Genomic DNA, 6,222 nt, shown 5'->3' on the forward strand with positions numbered 1-6,222 from the left:
TGTGATGAAGGTGAGAGTAGTAGAGGGGTTGAGACTACATGTGAGGGGGTGATTATAATGGTAGACCATGAAAGTTTAATGATGTACCTAAGAGAAAAAAAATAGAAGGAAACTCAACAAAATGTTTAAAGGGTACTTCTGAGTGGGGAGAATACAGGTGATTTTCATTTTCATCTTTATGTGAGTCTTTATTCTCTAAATTTTCTATAAGAAGCATATGTTAGTTCTAAGTACATTATTTTAAAAATAACCAAAATGATATAAAAGCAGTTATATACTGAGCTTAAGAACAATCCTCTTAAAATTGAGATGGGAATCAGAAAACAAGTAAAATGGCAATAAGTACATACCTACCAAATGCTAGTGGACTAAATTATCCAATCAAAGGCATAGGCTGGCTAATTGGATTAAAAAAAAAAAACAAGACCTACCTATATGCTGCTTACATAAGACCCTCTCCAGAGCTAAAGACACATACAGACTGAAAATGAAGGGATGAAATAAGATATTTCATGCAAATGGAAATGACAAGAAAGCAGGGGTCGCAATACTATATCAGGCAAAACAGACTTTAAAATGAATTCTGTAACAAAAGACAAAGAAGGGCATTATATAATGATAAAAGGATCAATAAAGGAAGAGGATATAACACTCATTAACAATAAAGGAAGAGGATATAACACTCATTAACAGATATAACACTCATTAACAAATATACAAAAAAATTCTGTATTATACACATAATACAGAAGTATGTAAATATATAAAGCAAATATTAACAGACATAAAGGGAGAAATTGACAATATTACATTATTAGTAGGGGACTTTAACACCTCACTTACATCAATGGACAAATCATCCAACAGAAAATCAACAAAGAAATAATAGTTTTAAATGACACATTAGTTCAGTTGAACTTAATATATATCTATAGGACATTCCATCTAAAAACAGCAGAATACACATTCTTTTCAAGTGCATGTGGGGTGTTCTCTAGGATAAATCACATGTTAGGTCACAAAACAAGTCTCAACAAATTTAAGATGATAGAAATTTTATCAAGCATTTTTTCCAATCACAGCAGTATGAAACTAGAAATCAATTACAAGAAGAATGGGAAAAACACAAAATGAAGAGATTAAACATGTTACTAGAAACCCCTCAATGAAGAAATCAAAGATAAAATCAGAAAATACCTTGAGGGAAATAAAAATGGAAACACAACTTTCCAAAACCTATGAAACATAGCAAAAGCAATTCTAAGAGGGAAGTTTACAAGGATAGAGGTCTGCCCCTAAGAAACAAGAAAAATGTCAAACAACCTAACTTACCATCTAAAGGAATTAGAAATAGAAGAACAAATAAAGCACAAAGTAAGCATAAAGAAGGAAATAATAACAATCAGAGAGGAAATAAATTAGAGACTAAAAAAAATAGAAAAGATAAAGCCAGGAGCTGTTTTTTTGAAAAGATAAACAAAATTAATAAACTTTTAGCTAAAGTCATCAAGAAAAAAAGAGAGGACACAGATAAACAAAATGAGAAATGAAAGAGGAGAAATAATAACTGGTATCACAGAGATACAAAAAAAATCATAAAAGAATACTACAAACAGTTATATGCCAACGAACTGGTCAACCTAGAAGAAATGGACAAATTTCTAGAAACATACAACCTTCCAAGAATGAATCAGGAAGAAATAGACAACTTGAACAAACCAAAAACTAGCAGTGAAATTGAATTTATAATAATAATAAAAATTCCCAGCAAACAAAAGTCCAGGAGTGGACAGATTCACAGGGGAATTCTAATAAACATGTAGAGAAGGGATAATACCTATCCTTCTCAAAATATTGCAAAAAATTGAAGAAGAGGTAACACTCCCAAATTCATTCTACAAGGCCACCATTAGCATAATACCAAAATCAAACAAAGACACTACACAAAAAGAAAATTACTGGTCAATATCTCTGACAAATATAGATGCAAAAATCTTCAACAAAACATTAGCAAACCAAATTCAACAATTAAAAAGGATTATGCACCATGATCAAGTGGGATACAAGGGATACATTCTAGGGATACAAGAATGGATCAACAGTCACAAATCAATCAGTGTGATACACCACATTAACAAGAGGAAGGATAAAAATCACATGATCTTCTCAATAGATGCAGAAAAATTCAACATCCATTCATGATAAAAACTCTTATCAAAGTTGATATAGAGGCAACATATATCAAAATAATAAAGGCCATTTATGACAAACGCACAGCTAACATCATACTCAACAATGAAAAGCTGAAAGCTTTATATCCAAAGTCAAGAACAAACCACACATGCCCACTCTCACCAGTTCTATTTAACATAGTATTGGAAGTCTTAGTCACAGCAATCAGACTAGAAAAAGAAGTAAAAGGCATCCAAATTGGAAGGGAAGAAGTAAAACTATCACTATTTACAGATGACATGATACTATATGTAGAAAACCCTAAAATTTACACCAAAGGACTATTAGAGCTAATAAATGAATTCAGTAAAGTTTTAGGATACAAGATTAATACATAGAAAGCTATTGCTTTTCTATACACTAATAATGAACAATCATAAATAGAAAGCAAGAAACAATCCCATTTAAAATCACATCAAAAAGAATAAAATACCTGGGAATAAATGTACCAAGGAAATGGAAGACCTTAACTCTGAAAACTATAAAACATTGATGAAGGAAATTGAAGATGATCCAAAGAAATTGAAAAATAGCCCATGTTCATGGATTGGAAGAACTGATATTGTTAGTGTCCACACTAACCAAAGCAATCTACAAAAATAACAAAACACCTATCAAAATACCCATGACATTTTTCACAGAACTAGGACAAATAATCCTAAAATATATATGGAAACACAAAAGACCCTGAATTGCCAAAGCAATCTTGAGAAAAAAGAACACAACTGGAGGTATCATGATCCCTTACTTCAGACTATACTACAAAGCCACAGTAATGAAAACAGCATGTTACTGTCACAAAAACAGACACATAGATCAATGGAACAGAATGGAGATCCCAGAAATAAACGTATGCTCTTATCGTCAATTAATCTGCAGCAAAGGAGACAGAACGTAAAATAGAGAAAAGACAGACTCTTCAAGTAATGGTGCTGAGAAAACTAGACAGATACATGTAAAAGAGTGAAATTAGAACATTTCCTCACACCATATACAAAAATGGTTTAAAGACCTAAATATAAGACCTGAAACCATAAAATTCCTAGAAGACAACATAGGCAGAACACTTTTTGACATAAATCATAGCAATATTTTTTTGGATTTCTCTCCTAAGGCAAAGGAAACAAAAGAGAAAATAAATAAATTGGACCTAATTAAACTTAAAAGTTCTTGCACAGAAAGGGAAACCATCAACAAAACGAAAAGACAGCCTACTAAATGGGAGAAAATACTTGCAAATGATATGACTAATAAGAGGTTAATATCCAAAATATATAAAGAGCTCATACAACTCAATATCAAAAAGAACAACCTGATTTAAAAATGGACAGAACCTGGAGGCCACCACCGCCATTGCTGTGCGGTCGAAGCACCAGCCTGCATCATGATCTACTGCCAGCAGGAAGGGAAGGATTGAATCATATTTGTCACCAAAGAAGACTATGAAACTCCAAGCAGATTGGAGCTGGTGGCCAATTGGAGCTGGGGTCTCTTCTCCTCATACAGACCCCAATGATCTGTATGAGGAGAAGAGACTGATCCTGCCAAATGGAGATATCAACTGGAACTGCCCATGCCTTGGGCGGATGGCCAGTGGTCCGTGTGGGAAACTTTTCAAGGTGGCCTTTTCCTGATTCCTCTACAGCATGGAGGATGTCAAGGGGTCAGACTGTGTAGACCAGTTCTGGGCCATGCAGGGGTGCATGCAGAAGTACCCAGACCTCTATTTCCAAAAGGAAGAGGAGAAGCCAGGGGATCGTTTAGAGGAAAAAGCTGCCTCTGAGGCCACTGCAACCATAGAAGAGGATGGATCCAGCTAATGATGGCTCTGGGGTGCTGGGCTCCAGCCTCCTTCAGAGCAATGTGAACCTCTCCGAGAAAGTGTCTTTCCTTCTGTTTTGCTGTGCACTGTAATGTACAAAAACTTATTGTGCTGATCGGGGTCTTGGCCCCTTGACATATACACTGAAAAATGGGGTTGTGTGTCTGTGTGTCTCACATGGACATATCAGCAAATGTAGCTGCCACTTTTGAATTCTTTTCTCAGATTGTCCTGAATTTTGCCACTTTGAAATAATATGCTGAATAATCTCAGCAACCAAAAAATCATTATCTGGGAGTGTCTCTTGTGAGTGAGCTGATTTATTTTGATTCATTGTATCCCTTTTAGTAGATTTTACACCCAGTTGGAAAGTGAAACAGAAACAAAACATCTTTCTTTAAAAATGTTGGAGTGGGACTATTTCTTGTAGAAGAGGAGGGATGATCAGACCTTGAGTATCTGAGGAAGCACTATGCTTCATTTCTGATACATTTTGCTTTCCAGTTTTGCATTGAGCTCCAGGTTCTCTAGTTTGGAAAGCAGAGCTTTGGACCCTCTGAGTGACTCCCTTTGTAAGTGAAGAGAAAGGCTAGTTTTTGCTCTTCTTGTTATTCCAAAAGCCCTGGTTGGGGGCCTGTGTTCACACTGGCTCTGTCTCAGCCTGTTCAGATGCAATGTTCTTGAGAGATGGGGACCTAATCATTACCAAAGTAGCACCGAGAGAGGAAACTGTGTCAATTAAAAGGAAAACATAATTTTTACCTGAAAGAAAAAATGGACAGAACCATAAATAGACATTTTTCCCAGGAAGATATACAAATGGCCAACAAGCACATGAAAAGATGCTCAACATCATTAATCATCAGGGGAAAAAAAATCAAAACCACAATGAGATATCACCTCACACTGTCAGAATGGCTATCATCAAAAAGAACACAAAAAACAAATGTTGGCAAGAATGTGGAAAAAGGGAACTCTCATACATTGTTGGTGAGAATGTAAATTGGTGCAGCCACTGTGGAAAACAGTATGGAGGTTTCTCAAAAAACTAAAAATAGAACTACCATATGACCCAGCAATTCCACTCCTGGGTTTATATATCCAAAAAAAAAAAACCAAAAAAACTGAAAACACTAATTCAAAAAGATACATGCACCCCAATGTTCATAGCAGCATTATTTACAATTGCCAAGATGTGGAAGTAACCTAAGTGTCCATCAACAGAGGAATGGATTAAGAAGATGTGGTACACATAAACAATGGAATACTACTCAGCCGTAAAAAAGAATAAAATTTTGCCACGTGCAATAATATGGATGAGTTGGAGGGTATTATGCTAAATGAAATTAGTCAGATAAAGACAAATACTGTATTATATCACTTATAAGTTGAAACTAAAAAATCAACTAGTGATATAACAAAAAAGAAGCACATTCACAGATATAGAGAACAAACTAGTGGTTACCAGTGAGGAGAAGGAAGGACTATATAAGGGTATGCGATTAAGAGGTACAAACTACTATGTATAAAATAAGCTACAAGGATATATTGTACAATACATGGACTATAGCCAATACTTTATAATAACTATAAATGAAGTATAACCTTTAAAATTGTGAATCATTATATTTTACACCTATAACTTATATAATATTGCACATCAACTATACTTTAATTAAATAAATAAAAATATATGTGTGTATATATATATATATATATATATATATATATTGCTAGGCTCATTATTCTGAAATTAGATTAAGGTACAGAATCAAGCATTTATCTTGCCTCTCCTTTATAAACTGTTTTTCATATTAACCAGATAAAGAAGTCCAACTAATTCAGAAAGCACGACTGACTTAGAAAAATGTCATTTTGCAACCCCAGTGAAATAATGGATCTATACAATAATCCTCAATGGCTGCTAAGACCATTAGGAAAAGGTTGACACCTAAATCCCACTGATCAATCTTAGCATCACTAAAAGTGGGACAAACAGGTATTACATCCCTCTTGATGTGATACAATAGCAAGTACCCACACTGCCTGTGAAATATTCTTGCCACCCCCAGCATAATTAAGCCTAAATTTCATGTTTTAGACTCAGCTACAAGTTAACAAGAAATATAGGACTGTAGAAACAAGTTAAACAATACCACAGAGATATA

At 34.4% G+C, this 6,222-nt stretch overlaps 1 pseudogene; it reads left to right on the forward strand.

The window, feature by feature from the left end:
- The first annotated feature begins 2,431 nt into the window (after nt 1-2,431).
- LOC149749280 (mitochondrial intermembrane space import and assembly protein 40 pseudogene) lies at nt 2,432-5,811 on the forward strand (annotated as a pseudogene).
- The last annotated feature ends 411 nt before the right edge of the window (nt 5,812-6,222 follow it).

This window comes from Delphinapterus leucas, chromosome 4 (genome assembly GCF_059928025.1).
Source record: "Delphinapterus leucas isolate spDelLeu-1000000601 "Yukka" chromosome 4, BTC_Dleu_Yukka2, whole genome shotgun sequence".
In the NCBI taxonomy this organism is placed as follows: domain Eukaryota; kingdom Metazoa; phylum Chordata; class Mammalia; order Artiodactyla; family Monodontidae; genus Delphinapterus; species Delphinapterus leucas.